Source organism: Ornithorhynchus anatinus, chromosome 5 (genome assembly GCF_004115215.2).
Source record: "Ornithorhynchus anatinus isolate Pmale09 chromosome 5, mOrnAna1.pri.v4, whole genome shotgun sequence".
Lineage (NCBI taxonomy): Eukaryota > Metazoa > Chordata > Mammalia > Monotremata > Ornithorhynchidae > Ornithorhynchus > Ornithorhynchus anatinus.
Window position 1 is genome coordinate 57,303,584 of NC_041732.1, and position 21,421 is coordinate 57,325,004.

General features: G+C 42.3%; 1 protein-coding gene across 3 annotated transcripts in view; it reads right to left on the bottom strand.

Moving 5' to 3' along the window:
* Window positions 1–20,835, bottom strand: part of GNB1 (G protein subunit beta 1) — a 98,936-nt gene extending 78,101 nt beyond the window's left edge. For all 3 annotated transcript variants that reach the window (XM_029065382.2, XM_029065379.2, XM_029065381.2), the window contains exon 1: window positions 20,518–20,835. The gene's annotated coding sequence lies outside the window, so the exon portion shown is untranslated. The remainder of the gene's footprint in view (window positions 1–20,517) is intronic.
* Between the last annotated feature and the right edge of the window lie 586 nt (window positions 20,836–21,421).

Consider the following 21,421-nt stretch of genomic DNA (forward strand, 5'->3'; position numbering starts at 1 on the left):
ACTGCTTTCTTGCCATTCTTGTCTCCCCCTCTAGACTGAAAACTCGTGATAGGCAGGGAATGTTTTACTGTACTCTCCCAACTCTTCTAGACTGTGAGCTGTTGCTGGGCAGGGATTGTCTCTTTTTGTTGCTGAATTGCGCTTTCCAAGCATTCAGTACAAAGCTCTGCACACAGTAAGCGCTCAGTAAATACGACTGAATGAATTAATACTCTTCCAAGTCCTTAGTACAGTGCTCTGCATAATGTATACACTCAATACCACTGATGGGTTGATTGCCTTGGGGTGTGGCAAACTCATGCTCTAGTACTCACCTGTTCCGAATGTACAGCCATTACTTCCAACCCCATTGCAGGATGTATCCAAATAGGCTCATACTGTCTGAAGGATGTCCCCTAGTTCCCTAACAGTGTTCTGACCAAAGCATGTAGTGCAAAAATGCATTTTGCAGAACTGGGTGTACTAGGAGAAAGTTGTCCTGCTTCAGCTGCCCCAATCTGTATTCCATACAGCCCAGAATTACACAACTGTCTCTGAAGAATGTTCAGGTACTATAGGAACTCATGATCAGCTACCCAGGGGAACAATAAATAAGGCTTATTTTGAATATCCTGAAATTTTGGTTTGAATTCTGTTTACTGTTATTAAAACAGAATTATGAATTCTTAAGTGTGGTCTTACATGCATATCAAAATATGTTTGGTTTATCATGAAAAAACTTTGACACTCCAAGAACCTAATCCTCTAAACCCCTTTTAGACTGTATGCTCACTGTGGGCAGAGAATGTGTCTACTAACTCTTATACTGTACTCTTCCAAGCACTGCTTTGCACACATTAAGCACTCAAAAAATATCTCTGATTGATGCTTTAATTCCACAGGACTCATCTTCTAATAATTTATATGAGTTGTTTCTTGGCAAACTAGTTATGTAATGCTTTATGTGGTGAACAAACAAGTCAGTTTGTGTTGCTAGATACAGGAATTGCCTTTTCAAGGCAGCATCTCCCCTGTAGATATTTAAAAATACCAACGGATGTCTTTTTACTGGGGATGCTCAGGTTCCTCCAAATTTAAGGTAATAAATGCAACCCATACCGCCTATTTCACATTTTATTTTCAGTCTTTGTGGGCTTGGGGGACATACAATTGATTATAGAATATTTTCAGAATTTGGAAAATTATTCCATTTCATCTGCTTGGACAAAATAGGCAAAAAATCCTGTGCATGTGTGCACATGCACTTTGCTGGCCCCTCTCCTTGTAGTGTTCCCTCTCTCTCCTTTCCAGTTTACCTCCCAAAGAGGGCAGCCCAAACTCTCCCTAACCCCAAGGGCCCTCTCTCAGGTCCTTTCTGCTTTTCCAAACATTTCCAGCTAGTCACTACCCTAGTCTCTGGAAAATTTACCTGTCCAGAGGTCCTGTGATCAGGAGCTTCCTCGTACCATCACCGATTCAATGCAGCCCTTCAGAAGGCTTTTCTGAACCTCCGATGGTTCCCCACTGACCTACTGCTGAGGCTTGGTACTAAGGATACGGTGGGGTTCATTTTCCTCCCCAAGAACCACTTTGGGTGGGCCAAAAACCTTCAGGGACCCACCCTGAGAGCCAGTGGGGAGAAGAGACATCTTAGCTAGCCTCAGCTCTCAGCCACTTCCACACTGAACCATTCTTACAATAGGGGTGAAACAGCATGAGCCTCATTCTTAGAAAAGCACGAGAAGCACCATCAAGGGGTGCAGGAACAGGGAGAAGATCAAGAGGGAGCATCCCTTCCTGGAAGAGAAAGTCTCTGATAGCAGCGGCAGCAGCAGCTCTGTAACCACCTGGAAAGTCCCCATGACGCTCCCTAAGAGCCAGTGACCTAGGGCATCAGATCTGGTAAGGAGTCACAGAAATGCGGGTCTACCTCAGGGAGACAAAGTGGGGAATTTTTTCCTCTCAGGGTTTTTCAGAGGCCATATCTTGATCAAATAAATACTGAAGGTAGCCCTGAACTGAACTTTTTAGAATTATAAATTTTCCCCAAGGTACTTTTTGTGTGTGTTTTATTGTACTTGTTAAATGCTCTTTATGTGCCAAACACCGTTCTAAGCCCTGGGGCAGGTACAAGTCAATTAGGTCAGACACAGTTCCTGTCCCGCATGGGGTTCAGAGTCTAAAGTTGGAGGGAGAGCAGGTACTGAATCCCCATTTTACAGTTGAAGAAACTGAGGCCCAGAGAGGTTAAGTGACTTGCCCAAGGTCACACACCTAGCAATTAGCAGAGTCAAGATTAGAACCCAAGTCCTCGGACTCCCAGGCCCATACTCTATCCACTAGGCCACTCTGCTTCCATTTAAAGTAAAAAATATAATGTTCATCTTCATTAACATATCAACTATTGAATTTTAAAAAAAATAAGAACCTGATAATTTTTCATCTCAGACAATTCATTCAATCATGAATACATAAATAAATGATAGAGTTCTGAGAAAATTAAGATAAAATACCCAAACTCTTTCAAGTTTTATAAAAGATACAGTAATTGACTTCTGTAAACACATGACAAGAATTTAGCCAGAATGGCAAAGATGACATGGATATTTTAAGTGGCATTCTTCTTATCAAAGATTTTTTAACATAGGTTCAACTAACAATCATTCCAACTTATGCCAGACTCTCCACATATTAAAATCAATCAATGGCATTTACTGAAAGCCTCAGTGTGAAGTGTGCTCTCATACAACAGCAGCATGACCCATTCCCTATTCTCAAGGAGCTTAAAATTAAATAGGGAAGTCAGGCAGACAATTATTTAAATAGTGATGGCAGGAGAAACAAGAAAACAGCAAAAAGTAATACACACCTGTCAGGATGAAAGAGCTGAATACTTCACTAAATGGACAGCTGAATACACCTAAGTGATGAAGACAAGCAGCGCTATCAAAGTGCTCAGGTGGCTGTTGGGTTGATAACTCGGGATGGTGTTGGGAATTAGGGAAGGCTTCCTGAGAAGATGGGATATTTAGGAGGGATACGAAGACTGGGAAAAACCTGGTGTCTGGCAGTTTGAATTTAGGATGGTTGAGAAGAAAGGAGTTCCAGGCTGAGATTACTGTATGAATAAGGGGTTAGAGGCAGGAGAGTCAGGGGCAAGACAGTCAGAAGGCCAGTTTGGAAGGAACAAAGAGTGTGAGCAGTGTAAAAGCAGCAAGTGAGGAGAGCTCACACACAAAGTGCATAGAACTGGGAGAGTCTTGAAGCCATCAGGGACTTGTTTTTGCTTAAGGTGGGGATGGGGAGGAGAAATAAATGACAAATAGCCATTGCAGATTTTTGAGGAAGAGAGATCAAATCAATCAATGATATTTACCGAGCACTTACTGTGTACAGACCACTGCGCGAAGCATGTGGGAGAGAGAATACCATGAGTGAGCAAGTTCTCTGCCCAAAGGAAGCTTACAGTCAACAGGGGGAGACAGACACTAAATTATGGACATGGGAAAAAGAGCTGTATGGCTGAGGGTGGGGTGCTTAAAGGGTGCAGATACGCGTACATGGGCAATAAGGAAGGGACAGCTGAGTAGGAGAAATGAGGAATTAGTTAAAGAAGGCCTCCTGGAGGAGAACTGATTTTAAGAGGACTCTGAAGGGGGGAGAGTGATGGTTGTCGGATATGAAGGGGAAGGGAAGAGTTCCAGTCAAAGGGAGGACAGGGGCAAGAGGTCGGCAGCGAAAAAGATGTGACTGAGGTACAGTAAGCAGGTTAGTATAGAAGTATAGGGCTCTACACAGTAAGCACTCAAGATTGACTGATAGGTTAGTGTTGAGGAGCAAAGTGTGCAGGCTGGGTTGTGCGGGCAAGAGGTCGGCAGCGAAACAGATGTGAGTGAGGTACAGTAAGCACGTTAGTATAGAAGTATAGGGCTCTACACAGTAAGCACTCAAGATTGACTGATAGGTTAGTGTTGAGGAGCAAAGTGTGCAGGCTGGGTTGTAGTAGGAAATCAGTACAGCAAGGTAGGAGGGGGCAAGCTGATTGAGTGCCTTAAAGCTGATAAGGAGTTTCTGTCTGATGCATATGAAACCACTAGAGGTTCTTGAGAAGTGGGGAGACACAGGCTGAACTTAAAGAAAAATGACCTGAGTGAAAGGACTGGAAGGGGGAGAGACAGGAGGCAGGAAGGTCGGGAAGGAGGTTGATACAGTAGTCAAGGCAGGATAAGATATAGACTAGAATCGGCGTGGTAATAGTTTGGATGGAGAGGAAAGGGTAGATTTTAGAGATGTTGTGAAGGTAGAGCCAACATGATTTGGTGACACTGAATATGTGGGTTGAATGAAAGAGGAGTTGAGGATAACACCAAGAGTACGGGCTTGGAAGACAGGGAGGATAAGACAGACGGGGAAGGAACAGATTTGGGTGGGAAGATGAGGAATTCTGTTTTAGACATGGTAAGTTGGAGATGCTGGCAGGACATGTAAGTAGAGCTGTCCTGAAGGCGGGGGAATGTCTTATATCTTTTAGTCCAATACTCACCTTCAAGGAACAGCCAAGACCTTTAGGTTGTAGCCTCCAAGTGTGGGGGTTTTAACTGGGATAAACGAAGCCAAAGTGAAAAGTGCTTATAGGAAGGGGCAGAAGGAAAAATCATGTACTAACAGTATAATAATAATAATAATGTTGGTATTTGTTAAGTGCTTACTATGTGCAGAGCACTGTTCTAAGCGCTGGGGTAGACACAAGGGAATCAGGTTGTCCCACGTGGGAGTCACAGTCTTAATCCCCATTTTAATGTTGGTATTTGTTAAGTGCTTACTATGTGCAGAGCACTGTTCTAAGCACTGGGGAAGATACAGGGTAATCAGGTTGTCCCATGTGAGGCTCACAGTTAATCCCCATTTTACAGATGAGGTAACTGAGGCACAGAGAAGTTAAGTGACTTGCTCACAGTCACACAGCTGACAAGTGGCAGAGCTGGGATTCGAACCCATGACCTCTGACTCCAAAGCCTGTGCTCTTTCCACTGAGCCACGCTGCTTCTCTATTCAAAAAGGTGACTGATGAGGGAAACCTGGATAAGTTTTTTCCCAATTTTTTTCCTTTTAAACCTTGCATGCTGCTAATGTTCTTCTGTGTCATATAGTTGAATGAATATGATATAGACTAAATTAAAATGAAATGAAAGCAGTTGCTTTGGATGGCCACAACATTTATGTGAAACATATTACACTAATCTGTAGATGGGTTCATATTACATCTGGCACCATGGTTTATAGTCTCAGCAAAGACTAGGACACAAAATCAGAAATGTACATTCATTCATTCAATTGTATTTACTGAGTGCTTACTGTGCGGAGAGCAGTGTACTAAGTGCTTGGGAGAGAACAATACAACAGTAAGCTTGTCTATACCAAAAAGTATCTTGGTGGGTGGGAGAGTTCTTGCTTGCTCAATAGTTACATTAATTCGCTTTGTCCAAAATGGATTCTCTGCCCAAAGAGTAGGTTAAAGTCTTTAGTAGGTTAGTGGGGCAAAACAACAACAAAACTCATACAGCCTTTTCTGAAAAGGTTTTGATAACTATCCAACTGAGAAGTGAGATCTGGAATGTAATTATGTTTAGGGTTCCAGAATGAATTTAATGCTTGAGAACAAGTCAGAATAATAATAATAATGTTGGTATCTGTTAAGCGCTTACTATGTGTGGAGCACTATTCTAAGCGCTGGGGTAGATATAGGGTAATCAGGTTGTCCCACATGGAGCTCACAATCTTCATCCCCATTTTACAGATGAGGTAACTGAGGCCCAGGGAAGTGAAGTGACTTGCCCTAAGTCACACAGCTGACAGGTGGTGGAATCAGGATTAGAACTCATGACCTCTGACTCCTAAGCCTATGCTCTTTCCACTGAGCCACGCTGCTTCTTGTGGAAGCATAATGGATGGAAGGGAGGGGGTAAAAGCCCTGTGAGAGCTTTAAGTGAACCAAAACCTCACCCTTGATATTGTTGCTACGAGATGACATCTTATGCTCAAACCTTTTGCTCTGGCCCATTCTCTAAGTGTGTAGGTTCTCCGGGGTCCTTTCTTGTTGCTGTTACAAGGACAAAATCTCCCATTCCAAAAATGGCACCCTCAGAGGGTGTGGATTCCTTCTATACCTCTTTTCCCTCTTTAAGCCCTGTGAGAAGAGAGAGGGATCTTAAACATTCTTTTTTGGATTCTTCCCGAGTGTTCAGTACAATGCTTGGCAAACAATAGTCACTCAATCAAAACCACTACTGAATTAAGTGGTACATGGATGCTACTGACCAACAAGAAAGGGACAGAAAATGGGTAGGGCATGCCTTATATAGAACACCAAAGATAACACTTCACAATGAATGAGTTTTACAGTTGTGAACTCTTCAGTCCACAGGTTAGATGCTGTTGATAGTAAGACTCCATTCAATTAGTGAAAGTGTCACTGAGAGACACTTTCTGTTTTACCCTATTTTAGGCAAGTGACTCGCCTATTTTATCCATGAAATTACCCTTAGGAAGGACAAAACTGAATCGGAGATAGTCCCAAAGAATGGCAACCAAGATGATCAGAGCGTGTGTGTGTGTGTAGTGGGGGGAAGATTGCAGGGGGAAGGAGGGAGGGCAAATGGAGAAGCTGTCCCATATAGACAAATTGAGAGTGAGTTGCATGGATTGAGAAGAAATAGGATTAGGGTCTACTGAACTAAAACAATTCAATGAGCAGGAAACTGTTTCCCAAACCCTACTCCTAAGGATAATGAATACAAAAACAAAAGAAAGTATTTCATACAACAGGTAGTAAGAATCTGTAATACACTCTCACGGAAAGTTGTGCAATGTAAAAATACCAGAAGTTTCAAGAGGAGTTTAGATAATTCACGGACAAACAGTAAACAATAGGTCACTTGAGGGAAAGTTAGGGGTATGAGATCAATCAACCATATTTATTGAGCGGTTATTCTATGCCCAGCATTTACTAACTACTTGGGAGAGTATAATATAAATGAATTGGCAGACACATTCCCTGACCACAAGAAGTGAGAGATGGCATATCTCTTAACATTAGAATGGATTAGGGCAACCAACAGGGCTCTTTCAAGCATACTCCATTTCTCTACTGCCACTTTCTCTCTTGATCTGTACCTTGATCTCATCTAATAATAATAATTATGGTACTTAAGTGTTCACTATGTGCCAGGTGCTATACTAAGCACTGCGGTAGATACAAGCAAATCGGGTTGGACATGCCCTGTCCCAGGTGGGGCAAACAGTATCAATCCCCATTTTACAGATGAAATACAGATGATATAGGCCGAGAAGTGAAGTGACTTGCCCAAGGTCACCCAGCAGACAAGTGGCAAGCCTGGATTAGAACCCATGACCTTCTGACTCCTAGGCCCGTGCTCTACCCACTATGCCATGCTGCTTCTTTCTCTACCCCACCACTGACCCCTTGCCCATGTTCTCCCTTGGGGCTGGAACGCTCCCCACTAACCCGCTTTGTAACTGACAGTCCACCACTCTCCCCATCTTCAAACCTCTTCTAAAAATCACATTTTCTCCAAGAGGCCTTCCCAGACTGAGCCCTTTAATTTCTACCATCTGTCTCTCCTCGTTGCTAAACTGGACACTCAGCAATTTACGTCAATATTCTTGAACTCTACTATTTCCCCAATCCCTAAACTATTTTAATGTCTACCTCCCCCCAGAGACTGTAAGCTCCCTGTGAGCAGGGATCACATCTATCACTTCTGTTTTACTGTGTTTTCCCATATGCTTAGTATAGTGCTGTGCACACAGTAAGTGCTCAATAAATATTATTGACTGATATTGTGCTGTGGCCACTGCCAGAGACAGAACACTGGGCTGGAGTGATCATTGGTTTCATCCAATACCGGCATATATGTTCTTCTAGATGGTACCAAAGCCATTCTTAAACTGAAGGATTTGGGGGCCTGTATTCTATATATAAATGAAAAAGCATGTATGTATTAGGGGAAGGAGCCAGAAGGATGAATTTTCCTTTCTGACGGGCCATCAGCTCGAGATCCTGCCCTGAGACAGAGGACAGAGGGACCTATCTCCCGGACTTGGGGTAGGGGGAGATCATGGAATGGCAGGGGGTTGTGCATATGAACAACTGCAATAATCTTTGGGTAGCAAGATTCTGTGAAACCTGAAATCCATGGTTGTTCCATTATTTCAGGAGTGAGACCTTGAAATCTATTACCCTCTGAAAGAATTTCATTAAGTCATCATTCGTACTTGCTACTTGCCATGTTGCAAATAGTGTAATCCTATCTCCAGACAATGTATCGTTACAACCATTTCTAAAATATTGCTGGGACAACAAAGAGGAATAAATCATCCACTTTGACAATTCAGGTTTTACTTTAAAAAATTTTTCACTTTCCACCTAAATCCTGGCACAATAGAAGACTTAAAACAAATGCATTTCTTTACCAATGACTATTCAGTCATACTCGTACTAGAAAAGTACTTATATAAATGGAGAATGCTTCTGTGCTTATGCCTCTGAATGTGTGAATCCTTTTTTTCCTGATTCTTCCTATAGGTATCCACAGGTCCAGGATGAGAACATGGGTGCAAATCCTTCTGGGTGTGAATGGTTGAGTAAAATCTGTTTCTCTGTATAGATGGGTCTGTTTGTCCTAGTGTTTTTCTTCCTTAGACTATAAGCTCCTTATGAGCAGAGAATATGTCTACCCAGTCCCTCGCTACTCTTCGAGGCCTACTGGGATCTGCCTAGGGGAGCCCAGAGCCCCAGAAACAGCAGCCTCGGAGGGAGGTTGATGCTGTAGGGAACAGTAATAATGTTTCATAGTGATGGAGACAGGAGAGAAAGGGACATATCCAAGGGCAGCCAAACTTGCCGCCCTAGAGATGGGACCTTCTACTCCCCTCCAGTAACACAGCATGTATAAATGTCACCAGAGCCCTGGCATGTACACATTAATGCATGAATTTACAGCCCACAAGAATCAACTGTTAATCTGATGAGATGACTGGCCAAAATTTGACTAACTCAGCAAACTTTGCAATGCAACTCAGCAGTTCCACAATGGTCACAAACACTTCCCCCAAAAAGGTCTCTCCAAGAAGACTATTTTAACATCTATTTTCATGTAGTGAAAGCAATTGGTTGGGGGAGGAGTGAGGAGAGAAAAACAGCAAAGGGAGAAAGAATTTGAATATCCCTTTGCCACAGGCATTCAAAGGATAAATACAAGATCGCCCAAGAATGTGCCGACAACTATTTCTGGTCATTTAAACGCCTTCTTCAAAAGAAGCTAACTTGTCATTTTACTGAACAACTGCACATTCCTGTGTCAGTATCAGAAAAATCTGTTGAAAAAATTTGTTTAACCATTCTTTGAAAAATACTAAACTAACCTACCAATTTGAAATCTTCAATGAACCTGCATGCATTTTTTGTTTATAGAAACTTTCATTTGGAATGTTTTTGAACTTGCAAGCAACTTGCATAGAACCTAATGCTTGCACACCCCATTACAAACTCTCGCTTACGAATACAAACAAGTTAGAGGGATAAATCAGGACACTGGAAACAAAACATATTTTAGATCAATTAATCTAACATGCCATATTAATTCTGGATGATGGAAAGCCCTCAGAATTAATGATCTGGAATATAAAATTACAGCTGAGGAACCTGAGTCTCACTATTTTGTCAGGTGTTGCTAATGGCATTCATCACATCATGATCAAGATCAATTACTCTGTTCTCCCTTACACCACTAAATGTGGTCAAACTTTCTTAAACCTTCTGTTACTTCTTACCATTTAGTTGCCATATAATGTCATCAACTAAGAGCCTTCAGGATGACAAAAAAAAAAAAAGCACACTCCAGATTAGGAAATTAAAAGGACCAAAAAAATGCCCAAAGAGGTTTGGATAAATGTATGGTCCATGAAAGAATGTTAGAGGGAAAGGTTGGGGGCATTAGATAGTATATTAGATTATATGGATGGATGCCAGAGATATTCAGCACATGGCTCTCCAAAGCAACACATTGTCAGAAGCAGAATCCTGACCCAGGGTTGGCACTGCTCATTGTCTCGCGTTCTTCAATTCCTGCACAGAGTACATAATGGGTAACCAGAGGGTAAGTTACAGATGCAAAGGGAAAAGTTACAGACATTAGACAGTCTATCGTTATCCCCAGTAATGGATATTGAAGAGGATAGCCATCATATTATCCCTCTACCCATCAGTCTGGCATCAAATTTAGAAACCAAACAATGGGCTGACCCTTATGTTTTCAGGGAATCAAGCAGCTGGCCATTCTCTCTTTCCAAGCCTCCTAAAGACAAGTACTTAACAACGTCCCCAGATACTTATGTACAGCTCCTCTATACTCTATTACTTCTTCCTATCTGTGATTTAGATGCCTGTCTCCCCATCCCTCCAGCCTTACACTCCTCGAATCAGACATACAATTTTTTATTGTGCTTTCCCAAATGCTTAGTAATGTGTTCTGACACCATAGATGCTCAATTAATACTATTTATTGATTGATCAATGCTGGGGGCAGGGAAAATCTTGGCAGTGGTTCTTGGATCTTTTCACCAGAACAGAATGAGAGGCGCCGTGGACTCTCCGTCCCTGTAACGAATATTCTACAATTTATCCTAGAAATTGAGTCATTTTCCTCCTTGGAGGCAAGAGGCTGCCCCAGGTTATCTCCAGATGCCTTCCCCAACTATTCTAGGAAGCTATTAAACCAATGTCTTCCCAGAGCAGAACCTTTGTTTTGTTTCTGTAATTTAATACCACCTTTTTATTATATTTCTCAGTCTTTCAATCGTACACTAGCATTGAGACTACATTTTAGCTTCAAATCGGTTTTGGTATTGTGCTTCTATTTTCTGCAAGTGGCACTGAATGCTGTGAATACCTTCCCTACCCTTTAAGTCTTCGTGAGCTAGTGTTGGCGTGCCTGATTCTGCATCTCACTTGGCCTGCTCCTTTTGCCAGATTTCTTGTCTTGGGAGTTTTTTGGGGGTGTTACTCAATAGTGCTACACTGTCAACAAATGCTAGATCTTCTATGGCACGTGTCACGTAGCTGTACTATGTCGGTCCCTCCACTGCTCAAGCCATTAGACCACTCCCATACCCAATCCACTTTAATACCAAATAGGCCTGCAGACAGGGAAGATGTAGTTAACACCCTTCAAAACAACATCAAAGAACGTGGTCATCATATTCAACATCTCCTTGATCCCAAAGAGCTGCAAGTCTAAGAAAGCCATATTTCCACTGCTCTTATAAATTTCCAACTCTGACACTGAGCCCGGCTCCCAGGTCCCTCTGCCCCTCACTGACCCTGATGCTGACATTTTTAAAGGACTCCTTTGGGTCCATACCTCAGGGTTCCGTGGACACAAAAGAATCGACTGAGGCATAGATGCTGTTCTTCAGATTAATCATTCTGGATATTACCAAGCCCCAAATACATAGTGTCTAATTCCTTTATGTTCACCTAAAATGAAAAAAAAAACCTTTTTCAGCCCTGCCTATAGTAACTGATCAAATAATATTTTTTAATATTAACAAATATTAAAAAATTAATATTAACAAATTAACAAATCAACAAAATTAACAAATACCAACATTATTATTATTAATACTTTTAAGGCCCGCCAAATGGAGAAACAAGATCAATCTTTCACTTCATTATATATTAGTGTCATTAAATTAATCTGACATATTTACAAGACTACCAGTGCTGAAATTGCTGGTGAATTACAATCCTCCTCCCCATCAACAAAATAGACATTGCCAATGCTGCAGAAGTCTGCTCTACTCCTGAAGAGAAGACATTTAAGGCTCTGCTGCTTGCCATGCATGATAAGATCACTTCAAGAGAAGAATTCAGATCTCAACAAGCAGGTCTGGGGAAATGATTGGGAGGGAGGGGAATGGTGGCACAGATTTTGCTGATCACACCTCATAAAACTATTTCTGGTGGAAATAGTTAATGGCACAAATACCGTGTCTACCAAAAAACCTGTGATTCAGTGCAGTCTCTGTGTGTTCTCCCCTGGAGAGTAGGAGCCTCTCAGGAATAAAGCAAGCATTACCAGTTCAGAGGAGGTTATCAACTGCAGAAGGCAAAGCTAATCCACACTCGGAAATCAATCAATGGCATTTAATGAGCACTTATTGGGTGCAGAGCACTGTATTAAGTGTTTGGCAGAGTACAGTAATGTTGGAAGCCATGTTCCCTGACCACAAGGAGCTTACAGTCTATCTGAACACCCTAACTCAGGTACTTTTCTCAGTTATATCTTCAACGAAAATTTACAATAGCAGGGAAAGAACGAGCCAAGCTATGCAAATATGCATAGGTGAGTGTTATTTCTCTCCACTTATATTGCAGGGAAAGGCTGCCCTACATTTTCTTTTCACCAAGCCGAGAAATCGCAGGTATTTCCGAAAAGTTCTGATTCAGCTGATCAAGTGAAAGTTTGACTATTCCAATCAATGGTATTTATTGAGCATTGTTCCTCCTCGAACTTCTCTACAAAGATCTCAAAATCCCAGCACCTGGGACAATCATGGTTGGCAGCAAAACCTAGTTTAAATGAATGGCACCCTGGGGTAGAATTAGGAGGTTAAGATTCTAGTCCTTAGTCAATTAACTGTTCTGTTTTTTAATTTCCCAGTCTTCCAAATGATGTGAACTTTTGTATTCTAGCTTGCCTAAAAATGTATTTTATATATTAATGAAAATCTGAAAAAATAGTTTGAACTTCCTTAAGGAAAAAACAGAACAAAAACACAAGACTATATATAGAGGACCTCATAGAAATTGGTTAGTCACAAAATAGTATAGAATTTAAAATAAAACTGCAATTTTGCATGTATATTGTGCCTCCCCTCCAAGAATTATAGGCTCTAAACTCCTTCCCAATGGACAGTGACCAACAACATTCTAATAAGATAGCAGAATATCTTGTATTTCCACCATAGGTACCAAGTTCTCATTTTGGGCAAGTGTACAGAAAGGGGGGCAGGGTCTGTAGAGAGAGCAAGAATGGTGCTAAGACTTGCTTCTAAGAGTGAAGTCAGAAAGCCACCATTTTGGGTCTTTTTTCCCCTGACTGGAAAGTCTTCAGTCTTTTAAGAAACCTGGGATGAATAAATCTGGGAGTCCTGCTCAAAAAATCTGTGGGAAGAGATGGACCCCTACCCCACTGTGGAATGAGCATACAGGATTGCCACACTATACAAGGGACCTGCTGTCACTGGTAATGGGAAGATGAGAGTGGAGAAAAAAGAGACACAGAACCTGTGGCACACCAGCAGTTCCAAGAACGTTATGTGGGTCAGACAGGTAGCATCTTAATATTAAAAAGACAAGTATGAGTCAACTTTGGTGAAAATTTTAAAAAAAGGAACAGGAGAAAAACAGTGGGGCAGGTGGAAATCCAACAAGGTGCAAATCCACTGAAATAACTAAATCAAATTTGATTGTTCTCCAGGAGGATGGCGAGGTACAAGAATCAAGTCCAACTCACAAGTTTGTAAGTAGGGAAAGAACTGTACAAACAAATTCAAAACAAGTCCTCCGAAAGAAAAGAGTACTCTTTTAACACCTGGAGAAAGAACAGAATGAGGTGGAGATAATGGTAACAATGCAATGTTTTCCGATTTCTAACAAGCTAGGAAGTCAGCTCGGAATCCCTACCAGGGTATAGCCTTTAAGATCCTCTGGATGAGCACTACCATTTTTTTTTTCCAAGCCCTTAGTAAATAAAATGTTAGAAGTTGGAGAGTTTAGGTTATACCCAAAGGGAAGCAGCGTGGCTCACTGGAAAGAGCACGGGCTTTGGAGTCAGAGGTCATGGGTTCGAACCCGGCTCTGCCACTTGCCAGCTGTGTGACTTTGGGCAAGTCACTTAACTTCTCGGTGCCTCAGTTCCCTCATCTGTAAAATGGGGATTAAGACTGTGAGCCCCACGTGGGACAACCTGATTCCCCTGTGTCTACCCTAGCGCTTAGAACAGTGCTCGGCACATAGTAAGCACTTAACAAATACCAACATTATTATTATTATTATTACTTGACTTTATAAAATTTCATCCAATAGATATTTCAAGATGAATTCTGGAGCCTAAAATAAAAACCTCATTGGGCACACACATGCCCATAGCACTCCGGAGCAGATGTGTTTTAAAACTTCAAATGTTCATCTCTGCTTTAAATAATTCATTCTTCAGTCAGAATGTCTTTTTAATAAGGTATTTATTCATCTGTAAACTCAGGCAAAACCATGCACCAGAAATCTTGATCTGAATTGTAACACAAAATTACCTCAATGTTTAGAGCACTTTGTTCTCCTACAGTATCTGAGAAGTAACAATTTTTGTGAGTCCTCATGTTCAAAGAAAGGGGGTTTCACATTTCTGTGAACCTCATTCTAATAATTATAGATTACAGCAGGGAAGCAGCATGGCCTAGTGAAAAGAGCACAGGAATCTGATGACCCAGGTTCTAATCCTGATTCCACCACTTGTCTGCTGTGTGACTTTGGGCAGGTCACTTGGCTCCTCTGTGCTTGCTTTCTCATCTGTAAAATGGGGATTAAATCCTAATCCCTCAAACTGGGACCCATACAGGAAGACAGTGTCTAACCTGATTATCTCGTATCTACTCCAGTGCTTAGTACAGTGCTGGGCACACAGTAAGCACCCAACATATACCATTAAAAAAAAGGAAACCTTGGTGTCCTAAAATGGTGTCCTTAGGACAAATCCTTTCTCACAAGTCTAAATTACAGCATGCAGCATAATTTTTTAAATGTTTTAAATGGATGTTTTTCAGTTACATTAGGAAACATCTAACTCATTGATTACTATGGCACTTAATGGTGAGAATGTTTACAGGATGGCTCAAAACTTTTAAAAAAAGCTTTTAATATTTTGCTGGCTCATTTCTATAGAATGCCAATAGACTGGTCCTAGTAAATAAATCAACCGCATTTAGCACTTCTTTGGTGCAGAGCACTGTACTAAGCACTTGGGAGACTACAATAGTTAATAAGCACGATCCACGCCCTCAGGGAATTTACAATCTAGGAGGAATGAAATGATATATTTTATCAGCAGCAAGCATAGCAATATAGTCAAGTGGAAAGAGCACAAACCTGAGAATCCGAGGACCTCTGTTCTAATGCCGGTTCTGCCACTTACCTGCTGTGTGACCTTGTGCAAGTGACTTCACTTCTCTATACCTCAGTTTCATCTATAAAATGAGGATTCCATACCCGTTTTCCCTCCTAGACTGTGAGCCCCATGTAGGAGAGTGACTCTGTCCAACCTGATTACTTTCTATCTATCCCTGTGCTTAGAACCATGGTTGGCACAGAGTAAGCACTTAAATACCAAAAATTATTATTAAGCAACACTATATTGCAGGTGCACAAGGACCCCAGCATATATACATATATATACGTGTATGTGTGTATTTATGTATAAGTGCATATATTAGTCATCATCTCCTCTGTGAGTTATCTTGTGTGCCCAAGGTGGTGAGGACTATCAGTCATGCACCAGTCTTTTCACCTCAATTGCATCATCTTCAATATAAAGGATCATAACTTGTAGATTTTTTAAAACGGTTCTTGTTGAGCACTTACTACGTGCCAAACACTGTTCTAAGCTGGCCTAGGAGATAGAGCACAAGGCTGAGAGTCAGATGGTCTTGGGTTCTTGTCCCGGCTCTGCCACTTGTCTGCTGAGTGACCTAGGGCAAGTCACTTCACTTCTCTGGGCCTCAGTTTCCTCATCTGTAAAATGGGGATTAAGACTGTGAGCCCTATGTGGGACAGGGACTGTGTCCAACCCAATTATCTTGTATCAACCCCAGCACTTAGAACAGGGCGTGGCACAGAGTAAGCACTTAAATAGCATAACTATTATTATTATTATACAAGTCTATCAGGTTGGACCCAATTCCTGGCCCATATGCGGCTTACAGTCTAGGTAGGTGGGAGTAAGATTTAATCCCCATTTTACAGATAAGAATCTGAGGCACCGACAAGTTAAGTGACTTGTCCAAGATCACAAAGCAGACAAGTGGCAGCGCCGAGACTGATTTTGATTCTAACTACATTGCAAGTTGTTGGGAAAAAACTGTACATCTCATCTGTATTTCCAACTTGATGTGACCCCAATTTTTCCAACCTAAGGCCACCAGATTGTTTTTACCTGTCACAATATAAGACCAATGTACTTTTGGGGTTTGAGTCTATCAACTAAAACGATATTGAAAGAAATGCTCATCTGTATTTGCAAGGGTTTAAAGTCCTGAGATTTTCTTATCTAATATTAGCTCAGGAATATGGCCATAGGATTGTTTTGCTTTCAAAACTTGCTCGAACTGAGTTAGTGCCAAATAGGGGATTCAAAACAATATGGCATGCCATATGGCCAAATCTAGATTTTAAAATTTAAATTCTCAATTACCAATCCGGTAATCCTGAAAGCCAAAGTCCACTGACATTAAGAATTTAATCCAATTTAGCGGCAAACATAGCCAAGCTCTTCTCAAGAGGAGGAAAACATAACCCTTTTATAATGAGAACACAAAACATTTTACATTTATGGACAAAAATGTGTTTAATAATTTACTAATATAATATTAGAGCAGTATGGACAGAACATAGACCTGGGAGTCGGAAGGACCTGGGTTCTAATTCCGGCCCTGACATCTGTCTCATGTGACCTTGGGCAAGTCACTTAACTTCTCTGGGCCTCAATTACTCAATCTGTAAAGTGGGGATTAAGATTGCCCCATATGGGACATGGACTGTGTCCAACCTGATTAGCTTGTATCTACCTCAGTGTTAGCAGATGGCACATAGAAAGAGCTTAAACATCATTAAAAAAAAAATTAGACCATTTGGGGAATGGTCCGAGAAACCTCCATTCCTACAAGGTAGAGCTACCCTTTCTCAAATAAAACAGAAAATAAGAATCCACAGAGTTACAGTATAGTAAAGATAGAGTACAGATGTCAAAGTCCTGCCCTAAGGTTTAATGTTCAGTACTCCCTATCTGAGAAAAGGGAACAACTTCCAAGAAAGGTTAGTTGATTACCAAAATGATGATAGTGAGAAGTCCAACACCAAGAATTTATCACATGATCCCTTTAATTACACCAGGTAGGGTGAGAAAACCAAACTAATGTGGAGCCTACCTCAAAAATATTTACCAAAGAGGTTTTCATTACGTTCGAAAGGATCAAAATTACGAGAAACATTACAATTAGAAGGCAGATCATTCATCATAGAGCAACAATTACCTATTATTTCATTAAAGGATGGGGATGATAAAACCATTTTATAGTACAGATTTGAATAAACAGAGTTTGCTTTGCATCTAAATAGATGTGGAAAAATTGCCCATTTTCTTTGGGGGGTGCACTGGCATGTCAACCTAATTATCTGGAATCTTAAAATCATTCCAGCAAAGAATTAATTTTTAACACTGGGCACCAACAGATTTGATGACAAGATGTAAAACACTAACCCAGAAGCTGGTATTACAAAGTGGGGGTAAATGGAAGTGGATTTAGTCAAATACAAAAGCCAACTTAATTTTTCTACAAACCTTACATTCTAAAGAAGATTCTGCAGTACTTTACTCATAATTCTCAAGATACTAGTTTCAATTTCAGTAGCATTGGCCTCATTCCTACCCCGAAACAAAATGTGGTGTTTGACCAAAAATTGATCAAATAATTTAATATTTGAAAGTCCATAGCATCAGGAGTGTAGGGAATTGTTACATCTCCATCTGTACTAAAAATGATTCCGTTCCAAAAATGCAAAATAAATTGCCATATAAATGAATTGACTGGGGGCCAGAAGATATTACTGCTTGTAATATGCGTGAATAATAAGAATAAAAGTTATCCACAGGGCTGTACTTTGAATATCTGTTCTAATACTAAATCAATTCAATTCTTCAAGTCCTGGATTTATACACCAAGCATTATAAACCTATTCCAGGTTAGTTTATGTTTAAAAGTAAGGCCGCTTTATCACCAAAATTTCCTGAGATGATTCTTTATTAGATGTGTGGCACAGAGAAAATACAAGGTGACACACTTATTGGATTACATTAAACTTCTGGAAAGACTTGCATAGTGTTAACTGAAAGTCCCCCCACACACACACCAAAAAAAAAGGAAATGATGCAATATCCAATTAAGCATTTTCATCATTGAAGGAAAAGGAAAACAATACTCAAAAATACTGTAATCTCAAATCAGTTGCACTTTTAATGTCTGCAGAAATGAAACAAAAGTACATTCTCCTTTACAACACAAAGCAGACTAAAATGACATCCTAAGTAGACCTGAAGAACAGAAATAATTCTTCACCTCTTTTGTCAGGTAAGATTAAAAAAAATTCTAAATTAGATAAATAGTTGTAGAAGTGGATTCTAATAAAATGTGATCAAGCTCAACAAAGAGGGTCTAAAGATGATTGTGGCCTCCAATAAAAATCCCTGTCTGATAGAGCCACTGCCTCTGTGAAATTTCCAATAAAACTATTTCCTCCTCCCCATCAGTTTTCAATGTGGAAAAAAAAAAAACCTTTCCAAAACGATGAGGCGAGAAGGCGCCATTTGTGCCATTTCCCTTCCTCCTGCCACTCCACCCAGCCTTCCTTCAAATGATGCGAATGAAAAATACAAAACATAAAACCCCCCCAAAAAATCTAGTTTAGCAAAGCAGTGACGAGGAGGGAGTTGACAATGAGAAAGCTGCTGCCTTGCTGAAAACGCCATCTTGTTGCAGTTATTGGGCCCAGGCACAGAAGGACCCATTCATTCACAGCAAGGGAAAGGGGGAAAAAAAAAATCAAACACACACGCACTCTCTGCGATCTGCAATGGGCAAAACAACTGCTCTATTATTACCCACCCACCCTAAATCTGTATTGGCTGGCATATAAAATGAGATCTAAGCTCCCTGAAGTGTTAAAATCTTTATTTTACCCCTTTAGGCTTTAAAATTGTGTCCGGAATCTGATCCACACTAAACTGATAAACCCTCAATGTGGGATAAATATCTCCCATTTGGACAAAGAGAGAAAATATTCTGCTGCCAATGGAATATTTCTCGATTTATCACAGTTCTTTGTTTTGGTTTTAAATCCCCTCCTTAATTTTAGTCAGCTGTTTTTTTTAACCAGTTTGCTGGATTCTCAGCTTCCTCATTTTTTACCGTTTCCTCTCTTCATCAGGGTATTCTCCACCTAAAACTATTATGTGGAAGTCAAGCAGCATTGGGAGGATGTGTTCAAGAAAATATTTTTAGGAGTCAAGGAGTGAATTTTAAAACCTCATTTGGCTAAAACCTCAGTTGATCTCCACAAGTGACAAACTGGCATCCTAGAATAACCTCGACTTTTTTTTTTTAAGCTGGTAAAAAAAAGAGAAAGAGGGATAGTCCTGTCAAAGAAACTCCATTCCTCCTCCTATATATTTCAATATTCGCCCAGCTTATCCTTTTGTTTTTCCGCACTGGGAAATGCTCACCGTTTTGGAAAAACCCTCAGTTGCGGGAAGAATTGTGAACTTTCACAATAGACTATTTTTAACTCGATAATCTGAAGCTGATTTCCATGGAGACTCCCTCACCCCGCTCTACCACACATCCTCCATGATTTTACATACGTTACATACACAGACATTATGCACCGCCCCAACGGATGCAGGGGCCACAAATTCACAGAAACGCTGAACCACAGATCCCTTTGTGATGCCTTGGACAGAAGTGTAGCCCCAACGCTTCCCCCGAAGAAACTAAAGCGAGCCTAACGTGGAAGTCCTACTTCGCCGGGCCACCGCTTTCTCTTAATTCTCCACCATTACGCTACAACCACCGGGGCATTTTCCTGAAAAACCCTTTTATAACTCCATTCTGGAGGCCTGCGTTTTTAATCCCACCTCTCACACCTAAGCCCATTCGAGGCTACCTTTTAGTCCAGGTTGATTCGATTCTAATTAAAATTGGAATTCCCCCCCACCTTCCCCCCCCCAAAACCCCAGAATATTCCCTCCCTTCAAACGGGTGAATGTAACCCCCCCAAAAATGTAGCAGCAAAACATGACCCAAACAGACACACATACCGCCCACTTTAGGGAGGTTTTTTCGGGGGGGAGGAGGGTGGGCGGCTTTGAGAGTAGAGAGAGAATAGAAGTGAAATTGGAAAGGGGTGGGTGGGTTCTCGATGGGCCGCGTTGGGTCTCACCGTGAAGGACCCAGAAAGGCATCCTCGAAGGAGGGGGAAGGAGGAGAAGAGCGGGGAGGGCCTGAGGGGTAGCGGTGGGGAAGAGGGGGCGAGCCAGGTTGAGGAGGAAGAGGAGGCGGGGGTGAGGGCGTCGTGGTGGAGGTGGTGGGGAGGGTGTGAGGGAGCAATGGAGGAGGGCAGGGTGGGGTTACCTCAGCGCTCTACCTCGCCGGCTCCCGCCTGCTCATCAACGGGGCCGATGCCGCCGCCGCCGCCGCCGCCGCCGCCGCCTCCACCCCTACCTCAGCCGCCCCGGGGTAGCGCCGTCGCCCGCCTGCCTTCCTCGTTCCGGCGCCCCCGCCGGGGTCCCTGAGGGGCGGAGGTGGGGGGCGGGTGAGCTCCCGGATCCCGCCGCGGCGGCTCGTCGCTCCCAACGTCCGCCCGTCCGTCCGCTCGCTCCCGCCGCCGCCTCCGTCCTCCCCTCAGACACCTCCAGCCATCGGGATGGGCGCGGCGGGGGCCCCTGCCCGCAGCCTCGGGAAACCCCACGTGCTGGCGTCACCACGCACGCAGCGCCAACGCCGCCGCGAGGCCTGCGCGCTCGCGCCCTGCCCCCACCCTCTCCTCCGCCGTTAACCTAGGCAACGCCTCGGGGGCGCGCCCCTTAAAGGAGCCGCGCCTTCCTTCGACGGCTCTTTAGAAGGGCCTCAGTGGGAATGGAGCGGGAACGGGCTGGGGGGAGAATCTCTTCCTCCTCCTCACCTCATCTCCTCCTTCTCTCCTCCTCCTTTTCTCCTCCCCTTCCTCCTTCTCATCTCATCCTTCTCCTCCTCTCCTCCTTCTCTCCTCCCCCTCCTCCTTCTCTCCTCCTCCTCCTCCTCCTAAGAATAATAATAATAATGTTGGTATTTGTTAAGCGCTTACTATGTGCACAGCACTGTTCTAAGGCTGGGGTAGATATAGGGTAGTCAGGTTGTCCCACGTGAGGCTCACAGTCTTAATCCTCATTTTACAAATGAGGTAACTGAGGCACAGAGAAGTTAAGTGACTTGCCCACAGTCACATAGCTAAATGGCAGTGCTGGGATTCGAACCCATGACCTCTGACTCCCAAGCC